This window comes from Triticum urartu, chromosome 2 (assembly GCF_003073215.2).
Source record: "Triticum urartu cultivar G1812 chromosome 2, Tu2.1, whole genome shotgun sequence".
Classification (NCBI taxonomy): Eukaryota; Viridiplantae; Streptophyta; class Magnoliopsida; order Poales; family Poaceae; genus Triticum; species Triticum urartu.
In genome coordinates, this window is record NC_053023.1 from 262,174,581 (window position 1) to 262,200,036 (window position 25,456).

Genomic DNA, 25,456 nt, shown 5'->3' on the forward strand with positions numbered 1-25,456 from the left:
AGCAGGGGAGAGGGAGGCGCCAAGGCTTCAAGGGTGCGGCTGCCCCTCCCTCCCCCCCCCTTTATATAGGCCCCCTTGGGGGGGGCCCGGCCCTTGGAGATCAGATCTCCCAAGGGGGGCGGCGGCCAGGGGGTGGAGTACCCCCCAAGGCAAGTGGGGCCCCCCCACCCTAGGGTTTCCAACCCTAGGCGCAGGGGGTGGGCCAAGGGGGCACCAGCCCACTATGGGCTGGTTCCCCTCCCCACTTCAGCCCATGGGGCCCTCCGGGATGGGTGGCCCCACCCGGTGGACCCCCGGGACCCATCCGGTGGTCCCGGTACAATACCGGTGACCCCCGAAACTCTCCCGATGGCCGAAACTGCACTTCCTATATATAATTCTTCACCTCGGACCATTCCGGAACTCCTCGTGACGTTCGAGATCTCATCCGGGACTCTGAAAAACTTTCGGGTTACTGCATATTATATCTCTACAACCCTAGCATCACCGAACCTTAAGTGTGTAGACCCTACGGGTTCGGGAGACATGTAGACATGACCGAGATGGCTCTCCGGTCAATAACCAACAGCGGGATCTGGATACCCATGTTGGCTCCCACATGCTCCTCGATGATCTCATCGGATGAACCACGATGTCGAGGATTCAAGCAACCCCGTATACAATTCCCTTTGTCAATCACCTTTGTCAATCGGTACGTTACTTGCCCGAGATTCGATCGTCGGTATCCCAATACCTCGTTCAATCTCGTTACCGGCAAGTCACTTTACTCGTACCGTAATGCATGATCCCGTGACCAGACACTTGGTCACTTTGAGCTCATTATGATGATGCATTACCGAGTGGGCCCAGAGATACCTCTCCGTCATACGGAGTGACAAATTCCAGTCTTGATCCGTGTCAACCCAACAGACACTTTCGGAGATACCCGTAGTATACCTTTATAGTCACCCAGTTACGTTGTGACGTTTGGTACACCCAGAGCACTCCTACGGTATCCGGGAGTTACATGATCTCATGGTCTAAGGAAAAGATACTTGACATTGGAAAAACTCTAGCAAACGAACTATACGATCTTGTGCTATGTTTAGGATTGGGTCTTGTCCATCACATCATTCTCCTAATGATGTGATCTCATTATCAATGACATCCAATGTCCATAGCCAGGAAACCATGACTATCTGTTGATTAACGAGCTAGTCAACTAGAGGCTTACTGGGGACATGTTGGTGTCTATGTATTCACACATGTATTACGATTTCCGGATAACACAATTATAGCATGAATAAAAGACAATTATCATGAACAAGGAAATATAATAATAATCCTTTTATTATTGCCTCTAGGGCATATTTCCAACAGAAATTGGGGGCCAGATCATGAAAATCTAGCCCGTAGTAGAACATGAGCCCGCAGACAAACGGGTGAAGGGGAAATCCCAGTCCGCGGACAAAGTGGGTAAGGAAAACTACCCTCTCATGGGGTTCGGGCGTAGGGATGATCTACCCCGCATCTGGTAGCCGGTGCGCAATGTCCACGGCCTGATATCCGGCTTCTCGTAGCTTTGTGATGTTCTCCTCCGTGACGGAGGAGACCATCCACTTGCCTCTCGCTCCGGACATGCTTGGAGTGGTTTAAGGAGAAAGACGCGAACTTGGGCGCTGGAACTCGAGTGTGCGAGAATGGATAAGCAAGGAGGAAGAAGGCGTGGGTAAAAAGGGTGAATCTTTGTCCCTTTATAAGGGCGGAAGAGGCGATGCGCCTCCCCACTTACCTGGTAAAATCGCTTATTCCCCAAACGTCGTAATTGATGGCGCGGTTTGGTTACCTATACCCGTATTGATGAGAATCCCGTGATAAGGGGACACGATCTCTGCTTCGACAAGACGTGTCAAGAAAACCGCCTCGCGATATGTGCAGTGCTGGTTGAGAAAAACGGTTCAAATAATGACCGGGCCATGGCATGATGTCATGTTGCTAAACGTGTCAGCAGATTAGATTTGTGGAAATATTATTCTCTCTACGGTGGTATGTGGAACTTGTTTTGCAGAGCCGGACACTATCCTTCTGTTCAAGATCTTCTATGGAGTATTCGGAGGAAGAACTCGCCTTGCAATGCCGAAGACAAATCTGCGTGCCAGACTCATCGTCATTGAAGCCTGGTTCAGGGGCTACTGAGGGAGTCCTGGATTAGGGGGTCTCCGGACAGCCGGACTATATCCTTTGGCCGGACTATTGGACTATGAAGATACAAGATTGAAGACTTCGTCCCGTGTCCGGATGGGACTTTCCATGGCGTGGAAGGCAAGCTTGGCAATACGGATATATAGATCTTCTTCCTTGTAACCGACTCTATGTAACCCTAGCTCCCTCCGGTGTTTATATAAACCGGAGGGTTTAGTCTGTAGGATGACAACAATCATACCATAGGCTAGCTTCTAGGGTTTAGCCTCTACGATCTCGTGGTAGATCAACTCTTGTAATACTCATATCATCAAGATCAATCAAGCAGGAAGTAGGGTATTACCTCCATCGAGAGGGCCCGAACCTGGGTAAACATCGTGTCCCCCGCCTCCTGTTACCATCCGCCTTAGACGCACAGTTCGGGACCCCCTACCCGAGATCCACCGGTTTTGACACCGACACCCGGTCCTTCGTGTTTTTTTTGACTGGCGACGGGCTGCGGGCTGGACTTCGGGCAGATGCGCCGCTTTGTCTAGGCCACGAGGTGGCCGGTCAGCCGCATCGTACGCTGGTAGTGTAGGCTTTAATGCTTCCTCCTTGAGTTGGGGTAGCAACCTGCGCTTTGGGTAACTTTTGGTTGGGCGTTCGAGTTCGTATTCCTCGGTTACCAAGACCTCGGTCCATCTATCTACTAGCAGATCTTGATCAACTTGAAGCTGCTGCTGCTTTTTCTTTAGGCTTTTTGTTGTGGCTATAAGCCGGCGCTTGAAGCGCTCCTGCTCGACGGGATCCTCAGGAACGATGAATTCTTCGTTGCCAAGGCTCACCTCGTCTTCGGAGAGGGGCATGTAATTGTCATCCTCTGATTCTCCGTCTGTCGCCTGTTCCTTAGGAATGGCTTGCCCATCCTCCCGCTCGAAGCCTGGCTGGAGGGGATTGTCTTCGTCTTCGGCACTATCCGCAGTGTTATTGTCTCTTGTGCCGGTATCACTGCTTTTTCTATGGCGGGGCTTAGAGCGGCGTCGACGACGTCGGTGCTTAGATTGCTTCTCGAGGGGATTATCCTTCGTTGCCTTATTGCCATCGCTTTCTTTGGGGATGTCCACCATATATATATCATATGATGAGGTGGCTGTCCAGCACCCTGTGGGCGGTGGTTCCTGTTATTCTCCTGCATCGTTGTCCATACCGTCGATGTCTTCGGAGCTAAAATCAAGCATGTCAGTTAAGTCGTCGACAGTGGCTATTAAGTGGGTGGTGGGTGGGGAACGGATTTCGTCGTCCGCTTCCCACTCAAGCCGGACATAGTTCGGCCAAGGGTCTCCTGACAAGGAGAGAGACCTCAATGAATTTAGCTCGTCGCCCAAGGGTGAGTGCTGAAAGATAACCGCGGAGGTAAACTCTATGATCGGTGCCCAATAAGATTTGATAGGCACGGACGCAAGGGTTCGGAGCCTGTGGCCGGGGACGAATCCAAGGGTCCGATGGCACGGGTCTCGTAGGAGGTGAAGTCGGTATTCGGCTCTATCGCCGCTGAGTGTGCGGCCTCCGTGGCGGGGTCCATCCACCCATCCTCGGATGGCATGATTTGCTCCGGATTGAGGGCCGGAGTAGCCGCGGGTGTGATTTCCCAAACACCATCCGACGGCAGGGCTAAGTCATGCTCGTCGTGACTATGCGACGCACCTGACATGGGCTCGAATCCGTTGAAGATCAAGTCTCCACGGATGTCGGCGGTGTAGTTCAAGCTTTCAAATCTGACCTGATGGCCAGGGGCGTAGCTATCGATCTGCTCTAGATGGCCAAGCGAGTTGGCTGATACGTCTCCGTCGTATCTACTTTTCCAAACACTTTTGCCCTTGTTTTGGACTCTAACTTGCATGATTTGAATGGAACTAATCCGGACTGACGTTGTTTTTAGCAGAATTACCATGGTGTTATTTATGTGCAGAAACAAACGTTCTCGGAATGACCTGAAACTTCACGGAGCAACTTTTTGGAAAATATAAAAAATACTTGCAAAAGATGAAGGCCAGGGGGCCCACCACCTGTCCACGAGGGTGGGGCCGCGCCCTAGGGCGCGCCCCCCTACCTCGTGGGCCCCCCTGGTGCCTCTCCGACTCCAACTCTATATATTGTGTTTCGGGGCGAAAAAAATCAAAGAGAAAATTCATCGCGTTCTACGATACGGAGCTACCGCCAAGCCCTAAAACCTCTTGGGAGGGCTGATCTGGAGTCCGTTCGGGGCTCCGGAGAGGGGAATCCGTCGCCATCGTCATCATCAACCATCCTCCATCACCAATTTCATGATGATCACTGTCGTGCGTGAGTAATTCCATCATAGGCTTGCTGGACGGTGATGGGTTGGATGAGATTTATCATGTAATTGAGTTAGTTTTGTTAGGGTTTGATCCCTAGTATCCACTATGTTCTGAGATTGATGTTGCTATGACTTTGCTATGCTTAATGCTTGTCACTAGGGCCCGAGTGCCATGATTTCAGATCTGAACCTATTATGTTTTCATCAATATATGAGAGTTCTTGATCCTATCTTGCAAGTCTATAGTCACCTATTATGTGTTATGATTCGTTAACCCCGAAGTGACAATAATCGGGATACTTACCGGTGATGACCGTAGTTTGAGGAGTTCATGTATTCACTATGTGTTAATGCTTTGTTCCGGTACTCTATTAAAAGGAGGCCTTAATATCCCTTAGTTTCTGTAAGGACCCCGCTGCCACGGGAGGGTAGGACAAAAGATGTCATGCAAGTTCTTTTCCATAAGCACGTATGACTATATTCGGAATACATGCCTACATTACATTGATGAGCTAGAGCTAGTTCTGTGTCACACTAGGTTATGACTGTTACATGATGAACCGCATCTGGCATAATTCCCTATCACCGATCCATTGCCTACGAGCTTTCCATATATTGTTCTTCGCTTATTTACTTTTCCGTTGCTACTGTTACAATCACAACAAAATACCAAAACACTACTTTTGCTACTGTTACCTTTTTCTACCGTTACCACTACTATCATATTACTTTGCTACTAAATACTTTGTTGCATGTATTAAGTTTCCAGGTGTGGTTGAATTGACAACTCAGCTGCTAATACTTGAGAATATTCTTTGGCTCCCCTTGTGTTGAATCAATAAATTTGGGTTGAATACTCTACCCTCGAAAACTGTTGCGATCCCCTATACTTGTGGGTTATCAAGACTATTTTCTGGCGCCGTTGCCAGGGAGCATAGCTCTATTCTTTGAGTCACTTGGGATATATCTGCTTATCATTATGAAGAACTTGAGAGATCCGAAAACCAAGATTTATCCCTCAACTACGAGGGGAGGTAAGGAACTGCCATCTAGCCCTGCACTTGATTCACCTTCTGTTTTGAGTAAGCTTGCGACACCTAAACCTGCTTCTGCTATTCGTTCTGATATGTCGCATGTTATTGATGATGCCACTTCTGCTATGCATGATACTTATGATGAAACTACTTCTATTCTTGATACTACTGTGCCACTTGGTGAATTTCTTGATGAACAACTTGCTAGGCCTAATGAAAGTGATGATGAAGAATCACTTGTTATTCCTAAGGGTTATGTTTTTTATCAAGAAGCTTCTTTAGCTATTTTAGCTTGCAAAGATAGATATGAACTCAAAAGGTTATTAGCTAAATGGAATAAGCAATCTCTAAATGCTAGAATGAAACCTGACCCTGCTTTTGCTACTTCACCTATCTGTGTTACTGATAAGGATTATGAATTCTCTGTTGATCCTGATATAATTACTTTGGTTGAATCTGATCCTTTTCATGGTTATGAATCTAAAACTGTTGTGGCACATCTTACTAAATTAAATGATATAGCCACCCTGTTCACTAAAGATGAGAGAACTCGTTACTTTTATATCCTTAAAATATTTCCGTTCTCACTAAAGGGTGATGCTAAGATATGGTTTAATTCTCTTGATCCTGGTTGTGTGCGTAGTCCCCAGGATATGATTTATTACTTCTCTGCTAAATATTTCCCTGCTCATAAGAAACAAGTTGCTTTAAGGGATATATATAATTTTGTGCAAATTGAAGAAGAGAGTCTCCCACAAGCTTGGGGGAGGCTTCTCCAATTACTTAATGCTTTGCTTGATCATCCTCTTACGAAAAATGAAATACTTGATATCTTTTATAATGGACTAACCGATGCCTCCAGAGATTACCTGGATAGTTGTGTTGGTTCTGTTTTCACGCAAAGAACACCGGATGAAGCTGAGATTCTATTGAATAATATGTTGACAAATGAAAATAATTGGACACCTCCGGAGCCAGTTCCTGAGCCTATTCCTAAACCAACTCCGAAGAAGAGGGGTATTTTATTTCTCAGTCCTGAAGATATGCAAGAGGCAAAGAAATCTATGAAAGAAAAGGGTATTAAAGCTGAAGATGTTAAGAATTTACCTCCTATTGAAGAAATACATGGTCTTAATTTACCACCTGTTGAAGAAACATATGATCTTAATCCTTTACATATTGAAGAAACTCATGGTCTTGATAACCCGACACAGGTAGTAAAGGTAAATTCTCTCTATAGATATGATAAAGTTGAGATCCCATTTACTAAGTTTGCTAGCCCATGCTTAGATGAGTTTGATAGATTTATGGCTAAGCAAGAAGATTTTAATGCTTATTTTGGTAGACAATTGAAATACAATTCAAATATGCATGAACACTTGGGTGATTATATGGTTAATGTTAAAGGTGAACTTAAACTTATTAGTAAACATGCTTCTATGGTTACCACTCAAGTAGAACAAGTACTTAAAGCTCAAAATGATTTGCTCAATGAATTGAATAGTAAGGATAATGATAATGCTGTTAGAGTTATGACTAGAGGTGGTAGAATGACTCAGGAACCTTTGTATCCTAAAGGCCATCCTAAAAGAATTGAGCAAGATTCTCAAAGAAATAATATAGATGCACCTAGTTCGTCTAAAAAGAAGAAAAAGAAAAATGATAGGACTTTGCATGCTTCTAGTGAACGTATTGTTGAAGCACCTGAGAATCCAAATGATATTTCTATTTCTGATGCTGAAACACAATCTGGTAATGAACCTGAAACTAATGATAATGTTAATAATAATGTTCATGATGATGCTCAACCTAGTAATGATAATGATATAGAAATTGAACCTGCTGTTGATCTTGATAACCCACAATCAAAGAATCAACGTTATGATAAGAAAGACTTTGTTGCTAGGAAACATGGTAAAGAAAGAGAGCCTTGGGTTCAGAAACCCATGCCTTTTCCTCCCAAACCATCCAAGAAAAAGGATGATGAGGATTTTGAGCGCTTTGCTGAAATGATTAGACCTATCTTTTTGCGTATGCGATTAACCGATATGCTCAAAATGAATCCTTATGCTAAGTACATGAAAGAAATTGTTACAAATAAAAGAAAGATACCGGAAGCTGAAATTTCCACCATGCTTGCTAATTATACTTTTAAGGGTGGAATACCAAAGAAACTTGGATCCTGGTGTACCAACTATACCATGCTCTATTAAAAGAAACTATGTTAAAACTGCTTTATGTGATCTTGGAGCCGGTGTTAGTGTTATGCCTCTCTCTTTATATCGTAGACTTGAGTTGAATAAGTTGACACCTACTAAAATATCTTTGCAAATGGCTGATAAATCAACTACTATACCTGTTGGTATTTGTGAGGATGTGCGTGTTGTAGTTGCAAACGTTACTATTTTAACAGACTTTGTTATTCTTGATATTCCCAAGGACGATAGTATGTCTATTATTCTTGGAAGACCCTTTTTGAATACTGCAGGGGCTGTTATTGATTGCACTAAAGGCAATGTCACTTTTCATGTTAATGGTAGTGAGCATACAGTACACTTTCCGAGGAAACAACCTCAAGTTCATAGTATCAACTCTATTGGAAAAATTCCATCGATTATATTTGGAGGTTTTGAATTTCCTCTTCCTACTATCAAGAAGAAATATGATATTCTTATTATTGGGGATGTGCATATCCCTGTTGAGGTAACATAGTGTTATTCGAAATTTCTTCGGTTCCATGTTATTCAAAATGAGTTCATTAACAAGACTTGATCAACCTTGTTAGTGGATTCCTTTTGATGATCATGAGATGGATGAAACTAGAAGGCAAAACCTTCTGTACCCCACTTTTACTTTCTCTTATTTATATTAAATAAAATAAAAACAAATATTTTTCTGTCTGTTATCTGATTATCCGTGCAATATAAAAATACCCCAAAAATAAAAGTTCTCCAAATGCCCTGAAATTTAAATATGATTTTTTTTCCAGAATATTTGAGAATATTTGGCACTGAAAACATAGCAGGGGGTCAACCACCTGCCCACGAGGGTGGAGGGCGTGCCCTACCCCCTGGGCGCGCCCCCTTCCCCGTGGGCCCATGGTGGCCCTCCTCCACTTATCCTTTCACCCATACACTTCTTCTTCCTCCCCCAAACACGAATAACTAGCTCAAACCCGAGTCCAAGCTCGTTTTGCTGCCATTTTCGATCTCCTTGCTCAAAGCACCTCTCACAAAACTGCTTGGGGAGATTGTTCCTTGGTATGTGACTCCTCCATTGGTCCAATTAGTTTTTGTTCTAGTGCTTTATTCATTGCAAATTTTTGCTGCTTAGGTGACCCTGTTCTTAAGCTTGCATGTCAAATTTATATGGTCAAAAGTAGTTTTGATGCATGATATAGGCTCTAGGCACTTGTAGGAGTAGTTGCTATCAATATTATTGAGTTTGGTTTACTTTTATTTTGAAGTTACTAAAAATTTCAGAAATTTTTCAGAGGAAGAAATATGCTTAGGAAAATGTTCCAGAGTGGTTCTTCAAGGAAGCAAGGACCTAGGCTTGCAATGTGTGATGCTGATGATGAGCCACCAAGAGACGCTCCAGTGCGTCCTTGTGAATGGCCTTCTGAGAACTTTATGGATCGAGCGGGAATTAAGGAAGAATTTAACACATATTTGTGTAACGCTGATCTTGTGAGCTTCGAGGAAGAGAAGTGCAGCCCGTATCACAATCTCACTAGTTCCTTTGTGAGGAGGTTTGAATTTTCACCTTCACGTAATTCTCCAACTGTCCTGTTTGATCTTTATGAAAATTCTTACACTATGGACTTAGAGGATTTTACCACTGCTTGCAAACTTCCACAATGGGGTAGTATAAGGATCCTCGCAAATCTGAATTTAGAGATTTTCTTGGTAGTATAATTGTGGGAGAATCTAGAGATATAGCACAAGCTACCATAGGGAGCATTCACTTTCCTGCTATACATTATTTTGCTCTCTTCATAGGTAGATGCATTAATGGTAAAGATGAGGCATGTCACATGTGTGTCCCTGACCTCAGTATACTTAGGAGTGTTGTGTTAGAAGACAAATCTTATAATTTGGGAGCCATTGTTGCACGTAGGTTGCATCTTAATAGATTTAATGGAGATTTCTTTGGTGGAATTTATGCAACCCGCATAGCTAATTTTCTTGGTGTAGCCATACGCGAAGATGATATTGAATTACCCCCTGCTTACCTAGACTTTAATGCTATGGTTCACCACCAGTTTGTCGAGAGGAATGAATCACCTCTCTAGTATCGTTTAATCTTTGACAGACGCCGTGATGTCCATATTACTCTCCCTGCTCCTGCCTTCTTTGATAACCAGGCAAAAGGAAGATATGTTATTACCAGAGAGGAGGCAGATGAGTACGAGAGGAGAGCAGAGTCCGCTCGTCGCCACTCTACAACTCAGGAGGCGATAGCCGCTGCATCTCAGTACGACCCCAACTACTATTATGGATATCTGTAACATCCCAAATTTTCAATTTGGAATGTTATACATTAGATCATCATTGCATGACATATTTTATTTTGCATTTTGGTTGATCCTAGAAATTCTACGCAACTCAATGACCCACAGAGAGAGTTGGGGATTTCGTTATTTTCATATTTGAGTTTTCTCAAATTTTGAGAATAGGATCATTTGATTTTATTTATTTTATCATCAATTATTTCTATTACAAAAATATGAGAGAGGGAATAAAATGACTTTCCCAAAATAAAGAAATATTGAGGATTTAATAATAAAATCAAATAGGATTTTATTTCGGAGTTTTTCGGTGTTTTATTTGAATTTAGGAAAAATATGCATTTTTCAAAATTGCATTTAGGTCCCAAATAAATGTTCACCTTGTGCGGCTTGATTTTAGAAACCCGCGAAAATTTATTTCGAAATTTTTGGAGTCCGTTTAGTATTTCTTTTTATTTTTCTTCTGCGCGTAATTATTTAAAAAAAATCGAACCGACCTAGGTCCGTGTCCGACTAGGACTCCCGGCCCGTTGGGCTATTTAAGCCGGGGGGAGGCCTAGCCAGAGCTAACCCTAGCCCGAGCCGCCCCAGCTCCCGCCGCCGCAGCCGCCTCGCCGCACGCCGCCCGAGGTCCGCCACCGCCTCGAAATCCGCGCCGGTTTTTTTTTGAAAAACCGTTCGGTTTTTCCGTCGGTTTTTTTTAGATTTGTTTTTTTAAATAGATCGGTTTTTCTGGTTTATTTAATTTAGCGAGCGTCCGTCGTTTTTCTTTTCTCGGATTAAATCCGCGATTTTTCTGATCGCGATTCCTGATCCGATTATCTTTTTAGTATAACTTTTCGCTTGTTTATCGGAATCAGGCGATTCAAGCGCCTAGAGTTTCGTCTCGAAACCCTCTATCCGTTTAACCAACTTAAACAAGATTTTGCTACTGTAAAATTTGCCCTAGATCCAGATTAGTAGAACGAAGTTGTTTTCTTTCGCCGTTTGACTTTCGTTGCTTCGTTCGATTTGATTCTTTTGCCAACCGGAGTTCTTGAGTTGAACCTTCTGGTTAGATCTCTTATTTGAGTTTTACCTATGCATTAGTTGAGTACTTATTGTATGCTTGTTTGTTTGTCTGCTATAGAATACCCGGAGTGCGCCGCTTGTTACTTCGAATCGCTAGGTTTCCCGGATCATCAGCAAGGCAAGTAACACTTTGATCATACCTTTTCTACTACCCAGTTTTATTGCATTAGATCAACCCTCACACATTGCATGGTTAGGATCTAATTAAATTGTGGGATGGGAAGTAGATGAGGTAGTACGTATTACCTGTTTATTATCAAACCTTTGGGAGTTACTTCTACGTTTGCTTATTATGCCATGCTATGCTAGTAGACGTGGATTGGGTGAGTGATATCCATGACAGATGTGAGTTTTGTTAATTAATGGTTATCTAAGGTGGCAACTTAAACACACATCGAGGTGGATTGAGGCACCTGGGTATTCCAGGACTTGCCTGTTTTCTTTTGGACCGCCACCCAGGCTCAAAGGGATCATGAGACTATTCATACTAGAAACTTCCGTGTGCAGCCACAAGCTATTATGGGCTCTAGCATAATTAACTAAGTCGTGTGAACTCTTACAGTGGTAGACTAGCAGATGTAGGGGATGTAGGTGGTACGGTCTACTCGATCGTAAGGTGCTAGCGCTTCTGAAAGACTATGTCTTGGTCATCCGTCTTCTCAAACAGCCAGTAGTGCGAGAAACCCAACGGAGGCGATTGAGTCTTGTGGGGAAAAGTGCGCAAACCTCTGCAGAGTGTAATAAACTAATCATCGTTAGCCGTGTCCCAGGTTATGGACATCTTGAGTATCTAGTACCTGAATTATCATGTGAATGTCAACATGTTACTCTAAATTAATTTTGTTGGGTTATGTTTAATGATGATGCTTAATTGGGATTGAGAATGCTGTCAACCATTCTCAATGTTTAACAACTACCATAATAGTTAAATAAATTTTATTCCTTTGAAGTAGGGAAAAATTGGCTTTACGCAAAAACTGCAACCATAGAGCTTTCCACCAGCCAAATATGCATATAGTATAGCTGTTTCATTCCATTACTCTCGATGTGTTACATTGCCAGCATATTCCATGTGCTGACCCGTTTCGGGCTGCAACATTAATGTTGCAGACTTTTCAGACGATGATTAAGTAGTTTTAGGTCGTGGTTCTATACTCAGTGATGCCGTTGGAGTTGATGGACTCACTTATCTTCCAAGCCTTCTGCTGTTATCGTTATTAGATGGCCTTAAGCCATATTTATTGTAATAAGTTCTCTTTTGAGACACTCGATGTAATAGGTGTGTGATTGCTACTCTGCTATAAATCCTCCGAGTACTATGTGGTGTCAGCATTACTGATCCAGGGATGACACCGGAGCACGGAGATCAGACTGTTTGAGGTCTGGTCGCTACAGAGATGGTATCAGAGCACACGCTGACTGTAGGACACGACCACTAAGCTAAAAGTCCTAGATCACTATTCACTCTCTTCTCTCCTGACTTCTCATCTTTTCTACTCTTTTAGGATGGCGGATGCAAGGAACAAGTTCACGCAACCGGATGAAGATACACCCTTTGGACGTCACTTGAAGGAAGTCACTAGATACCTGAACATAGGAGCACCAAGCTTCACAGGAACCTATAACGCCACTTTACCTGAAGAAGAGCACTGGATGATTCAAGTTCAAGTTCCAGGAAGGACGTTCATGCCAGTCACTGAGCCCATAGAGTTTTCTTTTGATGCACCAACTTGGAGTCTAGGAAAGAGCATGGTAGCTCACATCGCCATGGGACGCATTGGAGAAATCTACCGCAAGGATCTCAAGGATACTATCTACCAGATTTGTGGGCGCCGAGATGAACACTGGGAAATGATCAGCACCAGGAAGGATAGATCAATCGCAGCTTTTATCCAGGAGCTAAACCAGCACATTCGAGGACAGGAAAATCAGATATGCGCCGACATGATAGATCTGAAGAAGGCTAAGACTAGAATCAAGGAACTGGAGGAAGAACTCAAGGCTACACGTGAAGATTATGAAGAGGAAATTGAAGTATTGGTGGAGAAGAATGACGACCTGATCAAGAAGATTGGAATATTTATGGGAGGCCCTACGCCAGTAGAGGAAGACGAAGAACCCAAGGAGATTAGCCCGGAAGACTACATCATCATCGACGGCACCGATTCGGATCCAGATAGTAGCGATGATGACTATGTTGATGAAGCTGGAGCAGATATCATGTAGTCTGCAACCGAAGAATATTTCTAGTAGACCACCTCATCAGTAGTAGTAGTCCACCATGTAAATATAGTAGTCCGAGCACTTTTGCGATAGATAGATCGATTGTATGCCCTTGTTTGATTGAATGAAGTGAATTGTTTGCTTTTGCCTCATGTGCATATGGGTAGTGTTTTCTCTTTAGACCCCCTCTATTCTTACATCTCATCTTTTCTAAACCCTCAGATGCCTCCGAGACGTGACCCCGGATTTGCCTTTCCACCGGAGCTCACCCAGTTGATCCAGCAGCAGAACACATTGATGCAGTTGCTAGTCCAGAATCAGTATCAAGGGAACAACAACAACCCACCACCACCACCACCACCACCTGTTGATCACTTAGCCCATTTTCTTAGGCTGAATCCGCCGGTGTTTTCCAGTAGCACCGAGCCGATAGTAGCAGATGATTGGCTCCGCAAGACAGCTAGGGAGTTGACCACAGCAGGATGCACAGATGCGGAGAACGTAAAGTTTGCCGCACATCAGTTAGAAGGACCCGCAGCATCATGGTGGGAGAATTTCACAGCCACTTTCCCAGTCAACACTGTCACATGGGACCAGTTTCAGCAGGCTTTTCGTACTGCACATGTTTCATCAGGAGCTATGGCCATGAAGAAGCGTGAGTTTCGCAACTTACGCCAAGGAGGACGAACAGTTGGCCAGTAGGTGGAGGACTTTAGTAAGTTAGCACGTTATGCCCCAAATGACATCGCTACGGATGCAGCTAAGCAGGAGAAGTTTCTGGAAGGACTGAATGATGAGTTGAGCATGCAGTTGATGGTAGCAACCTTCAACAACTACCAGGAATTGGTAGATCGTGCTCTTATGATTGAAGGGAAGCAGCAGAAAATTGAGAATCGCAAGAGGAAGTATGGACAAGGGAAGTACAATTCAGGAGCTCAGCAGAAACCACGTTTTACCCCTAGACCGGGAGGACATTTTCAGCACACCCATAGAGGAGGTAGCTCGCACAATCACAATGGCACCAAGAATGGTAATGGCAATGGAGGAAGCAACGGCCAGAACCGCACCAACCCATCAACCCCAGCCAAGAAGGACCTGAGCCAAGTCACTTGCTTTAAGTGTCAGAAGACCGGACATTATGCCAATGACTGTCCTGAAGGCCAAAATGGCAATGGAAGTTCTGGGAAGAAGCCGGACCCTTTCAACAGGGGACAGGTGAACCACGTTAGCGTGGAGGAGGATTGAAGCTCAGCCCGATGCAGTAATAGGTAAGTTTTTGGGTTAAGTCATTTACTGCACTCGTTCTTTTTGATACTGGTGCATCGCATTCATACATCTCAAGGGGATTTGTGGATAAGTATAACCTATCAACCCAAGCCCTTAGGTCACCCATGTTGGTAACCTCGCCTCGAGCAGAGTATGTGGCTAGTCTATGGTGTGATCGGTTACCATTAAGGATTCGTAACTATGTTTTTCCCTCAGACCTAATAGTATTGGAATCCCAAGGATTGGATGAGATATTAGGCATGGATTGGTTATCAAAGTATGAAGGGAATATTGAATGTGCTAGTAAGTCAATTTTGCTTACCACCCCAGAAGGGAGAAGGATCAAGTATGTATCCCGGCATGTGCCAAAGAGGACTCAAGTAAATTGCCTAACAGGAGTTGTGCAGGAGGAAGTACCAGTGGTAAGGGATTTCCTTGAAGTATTTCCAGAGGAGTTGCCAGGCATGCCACCGGATAGAGATATTGAGTTTTGATTGAGCTATTGCCAAACACAGGGCCAATATCAAAGAGACCATATAGGATGCCAGCAAAGGATTTGGTGGAAATTAAGAACCAGATTAAGGAGTTACTGGATAAGGGATATATCCGCCCAAGTTCTTCGCCTTGGGGATCGCCAGTACTTCTAGTGGAGAAGAAGGATGGATCGTTAAGGATGGTTGTTGATTATCGAGGATGGAACGAAGTAACGATCAAGAACAAGTACCCACTACCAATGATTAATGATCTGTTTGATCGATTGCAAGGAGCTAAGGTATTTTCCAAGATCGATCTGCGATCAGGATACCACCAGTTGAAGATTCGAGAACAGGATATTCCGAAGATAGCTTTTACCACCAGGTATGGGCTGTACGAGTATACCGTTATGTCATTTGGTGTGACTAACACACCTGCCTATTTTATGAACATGATGAACAAAGTGTTTATGGAGTTTTTGGATAAGTTCATCGTAGTGTTCATTGATGATATCCTGGTTTATTCAAAGAATGAGGAGGAGCATAAGGAGCATTTGCGTTTGGTACTTGGAAAGCTCAGAGAACATCAATTATATGCCAAGTTCAGCAAATGTGAGTTTTGGTTGAAGCAAATAGGATTCCTCGGACACGTTATATCTGGAGAAGGTATAGCAGTTGATCCCACTAAAGTTGATACCGTGACCAAGTGGGAAGCCCCAACAACAGTTGGAGAGATCCAGAGTTTTCTTGGACTCGCAGGATACTACCGGAGATTTATTGAGAATTTCTCAAAGATTGCGAAGCCTATGACTGAGTTGTTAAAGAAAGATACCAAGTTCATATGGACGGAGGAATGTGAGGCTAGTTTCCAGGAGTTGAAGAAACGCTTGGTTACCTCACCAGTGTTGATTTTGCCAGACCAGACCAAAGATTATGAGGTGTATTGCGACGCTTCACGTCGAGGACTTGGAGCAGTGCTTATGCAGGAAGGGAGAGTTGTTTCATATGCCTCAAGACAACTGAAGCCTCATGAGTTAAATTATGCCACACATGATTTGGAGTTAGCAGCCGTAGTGCATGCTTTGAAAACATGGAGGCATTTCCTCATTGGAAACCATTGTGAGGTGTACACGGATCATAAGAGTTTGAAGTACACTTCCACACAGAAGGAGTTGAATCTCAGACAAAGGAGATGGTTGGAGATCATCAAGGATTATGATATGAGATTGCATTATCATCCCGGAAAGGCTAATGTAGTAGCTGACGCATTAAGCCGTAAGAGCCATGTCAATACGTTACTGACGGGAGAAATACCCAAGGAGTTAGCAGAAAATCTTCGTGAACTATGTTTGGAAATAGTTCTGAGAGGTTATGTAGCAGCATTGGAGATTCAGTCAACTTTGATGGATAAAATCAGAGAAGCTCAGAAGACTGACAAAGAGATTGTCGCTATTAAGGAGAAACTGAGCAAAGGAAAAGCTAAAGGATTTCGTGAGGGTGAGCACGATACCCTCTGGTTTGAAGACCGCGTTTACGTGCCCAATGACCCGGAGATCAGGAAGTTGATTTTGCAAGAGGCACGACTCACCGTATTCAATTCACCCAGGAAATACCAAGATGTATTTGGATCTAAAGGATATTTTCTGGTGGACCGAAATGAAGAAGGATATTGCGGAGTATGTAGCAATTTGTGATGTATGTCAGAGAGTAAAGGCAGAGCATCAGAAGCCAGCAGGATTGTTACAACCATTGCCAATACCCGAATGGAAGTGGGATAAGCTAGGCATGGATTTTATCACGGGATTGCCCAGGACTCGTTCAGGCTATGACTCCATTTGGGTTGTAGTTGATTGATTGACGAAGGTAGCTCATTTTATCCCGGTAAAGACCACTTACACCAGTGCTAAGTTGGCAAAGATATACATGACCAGGATCGTATGTTTGCATGGAGTTCTAAGGAGTATCGTATCAGATAGAGGAACCCAGTTTACCTCAAAGTTCTGGAAGCAGTTGCACGAAACTTTGGGTACCAGGCTAGAATTCAGTACAGCTTTTCATCCACAGACAGATGGACAGACCGAGAGAGTCAATCAGATTTTGGAGGATATGCTGAGAGCTTGTGCGCTAGATTATGGATCTAGTTGGGACAATAATTTTCCATATGCAGAGTTCTCTTACAACAACAGTTACCAAACCAGTTTAAAGATGGCCCCTTTCGAAGCTTTATACGGAAGGAGGTGTAGGACACCGTTATCATGGGACGAAGTTGGAGACCGCCAGTTGTTTGGACCTGACTTGATTAAAGAGTCTGAACAGAAGGTGAAGTTGATTCGCGATAGGCTCAAGGTAGCCCAGTCCAGACAGAAAAGTTATGCAGATTCTAAACGTAAGGAGACAGTTTACGAAGTTGGTGATAGAGCTTATCTTCGAGTATCTCCACTTCGGGGAACAAAGTGTTTTGGAGTTAAAGGGAAGTTAGCACCATGATTTGTAGGACCATATCGAGTTTTGGAGCGTATGGGAGAAGTGGCCTACAAGTTGGAATTGCCTGAAGGATTGTCAGGAGTTCATGATGTGTTCCACGTTTCTCAGTTAAAGAAATGCCACGCGGAGATGGCTGACATACCTTTGAGAGACACGGTGCCTTTCGAAACTATTCAGTTGGATAACAATTTGACGTACGAGGAGAAACCAATTAAGATTCTCGAGTTTGCCAGTCGAGTTACCCGCAACAAGGTTATCAAGTTTTGCAAAGTTCAGTGGAGCCACCACACAGAGGATGAAGCCACCTGGGAGCGAGAGGAAGATTTGTTCAAGGACCACCCTCACCTATTTTCCAGCCAACCCGAATCTCGAGGGCGAGATTCATCTTAAGGGGGGTAGGTTTGTAACATCCCAAATTTTCAATTTGGAATGTTATACATTAGATCATCATTGCATACCATATTTTATTTTGCATTTTGGTTGATCCTAGAAATTCTACGCAACTCAATGACCCACGGAGAGAGTTGGGGATTTCGTTATTTTCATATTTGAGTTTTCTCAAATTTTGAGAATAGGATCATTTGATTTTATTTATTTTATCATCAATTATTTCTATTACAAAAATATGAGAGAGGGAATAAAATGACTTTCCCAAAATAAAGAAATATTGAGGATTTAATAATAAAATCAAATAGGATTTTATTTCGGAGTTTTTCGGTGTTTTATTTGAATTTAGGAAAAATGTGCGTTTTTCAAAATTGCATTTAGGTCCCAAATAAATGTTCACCTTGTGCGGCTTGATTTTAGAAGCCCGTGAAAATTTATTTCAGAATTTTTGGAGTCCGTTTAGTTTTTTTTTCTTCTGCGCGTAATTGTTTAAAAAAATCGAACCGACCTAGGGCCGTGTCCGACTAGTCATGTGGGGAAAAGTGCGAGAAACCCAACGGAGGCGATCGAGTCTTGTGGGGAAAAGTGCGCAAACCTCTGCAGAGTGTAATAAACTAATCATGGTTAGCCGTGTCCCCGGTTATGGACATCTTGAGTATCTAGTACCTGAATTATCATGTGAATCTCAACATGTTACTCTAAATTAATTTTGTTGGGTTATGTTTAATGATGATGCTTAATTGGGATTGAGAATGTTGTCAACCATTCTCAATGTTTAACAACTACCATGATAGTTAAATAAATTTTATTCCTTTGAAGTAGGGAAAAATTGGCTTTACGTAAAACTGTAACCATAGAGCTTTCCACCAGCCAAATATGCATATAGTATAGCTGTTTCATTCCATTACTCTCTATGTGTTACATTGCCAGCATATTCCATGTGCTGACCCGTTTCGGGCTGCAACGTTAATGTTGCAGACTTTTCAGACGATGATTAAGGAGTTTTAGGTCGTGGTTCTATACTCAGTGATGCCGTTGGAGTTGATGGACTCACTTATCTTCCAAGCCTTCCGCTGTTATCGTTATTAGATGGCCTTAAGCCATATTTATTGTAATAAGTTCTCTTTTGAGACACTCGATGTAATAAGTGTGTGATTGCTACTCTGCTATAAATCCTCCGAGTATTGTGTGGTGTTGGCATTACTGATCTAGGGATGACACCGGAGCACAAAGATCAGACTGTTTGAGGTTTGGTCGCTACAATATCCGCCGGGACAACCGTGGCCATAGACCAACTTAGGCCAAAAGCCTAAGCTTGGGGGAGTACGTATTTCCCACCAACATTATATTCATGTTCACACACTCATTGCTAGATGTCGGTGCTCATACTTTTTCATTGTATCATCCATGCTAGTTTATTTTCCTTTTTATACTTTCTTCTTGTGTGTCTAATAAACCTTAAGAAAAACCAAAAAAAATTATTTGTAGCTTTTAATTAGTTTACTTTCCATGCTTGTAGTAGTAATTAAAAAGAAAACCCAAAAAGATTTCATGTTCTTCTTTTGCTTGTTGGGAGCTTTCCCGTGTAAATAGTTTTATTTCTTTTCTTTTCTTCGGGGGTCGATAGGAGAAGACCATAATTAAATTGTTGAAGTGGCTCTTATATGCATTATTATTGATCTGACAAAAGATCCCATATTGCCTTGTCTTCTCCTGTTTATTGAATGCTTGCATATTCCAGCTTAGTCCAATGCACGTGCACTATTATTATTATTCACATCGTTCGGTCGTCCAAGTGAAAGGCAATTATGATGATATATGATGGACTGGCTGAGATGAGAAAAGCTGGTATGAACTCGACCTCTTTTTTTGTAAATATGATTAGTTCATCGTTCTTGATTCAGCCTATTATGGATAAACATGTTTGCAATGACAACTAGAGATCATAGTGCTTATGCCATGGTTTATTAGCTATGAGTTATAATGGTTTACATTGCGTGCCAACATGCTATTAAAATGGTTATGATGTGGTATGATAGGGTGGTATCCTCCTCTGAATGATTTAAGTGACTCTACTTGGCACATGTTTACGCATGTAGTTGAAACAAAATCAACATAGCCTTCATGATATTTATGTTCATGGTGGATTATATCCTACTCATGCTTGCATTCTGTGTTGATTAATTTTAATGCATGTTAATGACTGTTGTCGCTCTCTAGCTAGTAGCTTCCCAGTCTTTTGCTAGCCTTCACCTGTACTAAGCGGGAATACTGCTTGTGCATCCAACTCCATAAACCCCAAAGTTATTCCAAATGAGTCCACTATACCTACCTATATACGGTATCTACCTGCCGTTCCAAGTAAATTTGTATGTGCCAAACTCTAAACCTTCAAATAAATATCATGTTTTGTATGCTCGAATAGCTCATGTATCAACTAGGGTTGTCCATATCTTCCATGTTAGGCGGGTTATTCTCAAGAGGAGTGGACTCCGCTCCTCACTCACGAGATAAAATGGTTGGTCACCAGGATGCCCAGTCCCATGCTTTATGCAAACTAAATCAAAATAATTGCAAACAAAACTCCCCATGGGACTCTTGTTAGTTGGAGGCACTCGTTGTTTCGAGCAAGCCATGGATTGATGCTTGTTGGTGGAAGGGGGAGTATAAACTTTACCATTCTGTTTGGGAACCACCTATAATGTGTGTAGCATGGAAGATATTGCCATCTCTTGGTGTTATGTTGACAATGAAAGTATACCGCTCAAAATATTATTCACCTCTGTTTCAAAAACCGAGCTCTGGCACCTCTACAAATACCTGCTTCCCTCTGCGAAGGGCCTATCTATTTACTTTCATGTTGAGTCATCATCTTCTTATTAAAAAGCACCAGTTGGAGAGCACCGCTGTCATTTGCATTCATTATTGTTAGTTTACATTGAGTATGACTTGACTGGATCTCTTTTACCATGAATTACAATGTCTAGTCAGTCCTTGGTCTTTAAATGTGCTCTGCATTTATGTTTTGCGGTCTCAGAAAGGGCTAGCGAGATACCATCTTGTTATATCATATTATGATTGTTTTGAGAAAGTGTTGTCATCCGAGATTTATTATTATGACTCGCTAGTTGATTATGCCATTGATATGAGTAAACTTGAGACCTAAGCGTTATTGTGAATGTGGTTAGTTATAATATTTTCTGAAAACTTGAATGCTGGCTTTACATATTTACAACAACAAGAGCAAACAGAGTTTGTAAAAGTTTTTCTTCATCACTTCCAGTTTATCAACTGAATTGCTTGAGGACAAGCAAAGGTTTAAGCTTGGGGGAGTTGATACGTCTCCGTCGTATCTACTTTTCCAAACACTTTTGCCCTTGTTTTGGACTCTAACTTGCATGATTTGAATGGAACTAACCTGGACTGACGTTGTTTTCAGCAGCATTACCATGGTGTTATTTATGTGCAGAAACAAACGTTCTCGGAATGGCATGAAACTTCACGGAGCAACTTTTTGGAAAATATAAAAAATACCTGCAAAAGATGAAGGCCAGGGGGGCCACCACCTGTCCATGAGGGTGGGGAGCGCGCCTGCCCCCCTAGGGCGCGCCCCCCTACCTTGTGGGCCCCCTGGTGCCTCTCCGACTCCAACTCCAACTCTATATATTGTGTTTCGGGGAGAAAAATCAGAGAGAAGAATTCATCGTGTTTTATGATACGGAGCCGCCGTCAAGCCCTAAAACCTCTCGGGAGGGCTGATCTGGAGTCCGTTCGGGGCTCCGGAGAGGGGAATCCGTCGCCATCGTCATCATCAACCATCCCCCATCACCAATTTCATGATGCTCACCTCCGTGCGTGAGTAATTCCATCCTAGGCTTGCTGGACGATGATGGGTTGGATGAGATTTATCATGTAATCGAGTTATTTTTGTTAGGGTTTGATCCCTAGTATCCACTATGTTCTGAGATTGATGTTGCTATGACTTTGCTATGCTTAATGCTTGTCACTAGGGCCCGAGTGCCATGATTTCAGATCTGAACCTATTATGTTTTCATCAATATATGAGAGTTCTTGATCCTATCTTGCAAGTCTATAGTCACCTATTATGTGTTATGATCCGTTAACCCCGAAGTGACAATAATCGGGATACTTACCGGTGATGACCGTAGTTTGAGGAGTTCATGTATTCACTATGTGTTAATGCTTTGTTCCGGTACTCTATTAAAAGGAGGCCTTAATATCCCTTAGTTTCCGTAAGGACCCCGCTGCCACGGGAGGGTAGGACAAAAGATGGCATGCAAGTTCTTTCCCATAAGCATGTATGACTATATTCGGAATACATGCCTACATTACATTGATGAACTGGAGCTAGTTCTATGTCACCCTAGGTTATGACTGTTACATGATGAACCGCGTCCGGCATAATTCTCTATCACCTATCCATTGCCTACGAGCTTTCCATATATTGTTCTTTGCTTATTTACTTTTCTGTTGCTACTGTTACAATCACTGCAAAATACCAGAAACACTACTTTTGCTATTGTTACCTTTTGCTACCGTTACCACTACTATCATATTACTTTGCTACTAAATACTTTGCTGCATATATTAAGTTTCCAGGTGTGGTTGAATTGACAACTCATCTGCTAATACTTGAGAATATTCTTTGGCTCCCCTTGTGTTGAATCAATAAATTTGGGTTGAATACTCTACCCTCGAAAACTGTTGCAATCCCCTATACTTGTGGGTTATCATTGGCCTGCAGTACGAAGCTGCCGAATACGAAGATCTGTCCGGGGAGAAAAACCTCACCCTGGATCGCATCGTTGCCGGTGATCAAAGGAGCCATCAATCCTTTATCGTGACGGCACAGTGGAACTCTCAATGAAAGCACCAATGTCGGTGTCAAAACCGGCGGATCTCGGGTAGGGGGTCCCGAACTGTGCGTCTAAGGCTGATGGTAACAAGAGGCGGGGGACACAATGTTTACCCAGGTTCGGGCCCTCTCGATGGAGGTAATACCCTACTTCCTGCTTGATTGATCTTGACAATATGAGTATTACAAGAGTTGATCTACCACGAGATCGTAGAGGCTAAACCCTAGAAGCTAGCCTATGATTATGATTGTTGTCGCCCTACGGACTAAACCCTCCGGTATATATAGACACTGGAGGGGGATAGGGTTACACAGAGTCGGTTATAGAGAAGGAGATCTACATATCCGAATCGCCAAGCTTGCCTTCCACGCAAAGGAGAGTCCCACCCGGACACAGGACGAAGCCTTCAATATTGTATCTTCATAGTCCAACAGTCCGGCCAAAGTATATAATCTGTCTGTCTGAGGACCCCTTAATCCAGGACACCCCCACTACACAAAAAGAAGACATCAAGCTCATGTTGGTGAATGGGTATCCGGCTCCGACTCCGACAATCACTCTGAAAGAAGCTATCACTCCGACTCCGAATATACTCAAGATGAAGGTGTTGCCGATCTAGCACTTGTGTCAACCGACTCCTATGACATATTTGACTCACCAAATGAAGGAATTGGAAGATGCTTCATGGCTAAAGGTCCAAAGGTAACACACCCCGAGTATGTTGATTTCAATAGTGATGAAGATGATTTGCTAGGAGATGATTATTTACTTGTTGACAACTCTAGTTATGAAAACTATGATGAACTTGCTATTAATCATAATAATCAAGATAAAACAAATGAAGATGATAAGAATAAGATTGAGCATCTAACTAAAGAACTAAACACTCTTAAGTTAGCTCATGAAACTACCTTGGAAGATCATCGAGAACTTTTAAAGACTCATGAGAAGCTACGCTTTGAAAAACTCAACCTTGAGCAAGAGCATGAGTTCTTAAAAGCAATCAATGATGATCTTCGCAAGAAAAATTCTTCTTACATTGCCAAGCGTTTACTCTTGTCTACTTACATTCCACAAGTTAAATCTAGCAACAAGAGTAAGAAAGATTCTTCTTCTAGTAGTAACAACAATCATGCTAAATCCAATATTGTTGCTTCTAGTAGTTCTCTTGATTCCACTAATGATTCTCTTAGCCAAGTTACACTTGAGCAATAAAACAGCTTATTGAAGGGAATTATAGAGAAAGGTGTTTACAAGAGCCTTGCCGGGAGTAAGCAATTCGAGGAAATTGTACGCAAGCAAGGAAGACACCGGAAGAATCAAGGTGTAGGTTTTGAACAAAAGTTCAATGCCAATGGAGTTGAGAGGGAAGAATATCAATACCCCAATACGAAGTTTGTTCCTCAACAAGAGAAGTATGATCCTACTTCTTTCCAAGGAACACAAGCTCAAGATGATCTTCCACCACAAGACCACAAGCTAAAAGGCAAGGACATGCTTCAAGAGGAGATTGATGCATTTGAAGAAGCGCCTAAGGCCTTGGTCAAGTGGGTTCCCAAGACTACATCAAGTTCCACTTCATCAAGTACGACTATAACTCCAAGGATTCCCATCAAGATGGTGTGGATCCCGAAGAAGAAGAACTAGAGAGTTCTTAAGGGTGACTCCGCCAACATACTTCACTCATATCATTTTGGAGAGGACAAGTGCAAACAACTTCCATATCTTGCACTAGTTCAAGGAGTCACAAACCCTCTTGTTGGTAAGACAAGGGACAAGGTAACCTAATGCTTTCATGGACATCATCCTATGTGAACATCACTCTATGTCTATGGATATCCTTGTTTGTTCCTTGTGGGACTAACCCGTGTAGGTATGGAAAGTGCAACTCACTCCAAAGGATTGCTCCAAAAGATCTACACCAACATTGAGCATCTACATCTTCAACACCTACATGAAGTCATCATCGACAAAACCCAAGGTTAGTTCATCCCTCTTAGGGGGAATATCACATCTAGGGGGAGCTTTACTCCAATAAATTGAGCTAAAGCAACTCTAATGGTGTGAACACAACAATGCTTTATGTAAAAGTGGCAACCCCACTTGTGCTTAAACGATGAGTATGACCTACGATCAAATGTTCTCATTTGACTCCTAAGTCATTATACTCGTATATGGATGACCTAGTCATCGCCAAATTGCTTGATAGATGCTAGAGTGATTGTGCATGCTTTGTCACATATTTCTTTTGCCATCTTATTGTGTGAGCATGTTGGATGCTTATTTTACTCATTCAAGGACATCCATTTGTTGCTTTGATTGTTTGGCTTTTTCTCTTTTACCAAATGGATGGACAAGAATGCCTAAGAACTCCCTCTAGCTATCTATGATTTTCTCGTCTCAAACTCTATTCATGCTACATCATAAAGTTTGATCAAGTCAGATTCGAACCACTCTGTGTGAGGAGCACTCGGAGTCCCCGATTCGTCATAGACTTAAACTTCTAAAACCTTTTAGTGCATTTCGGTATGACCGAGTCATCCATTTCGGTCACACCGAGATCACTAAGTTGATCTAGGTTTTCAATCTTGGTGCAACCGATTAGAACGTTTCGGTCACACCGAGTTGCA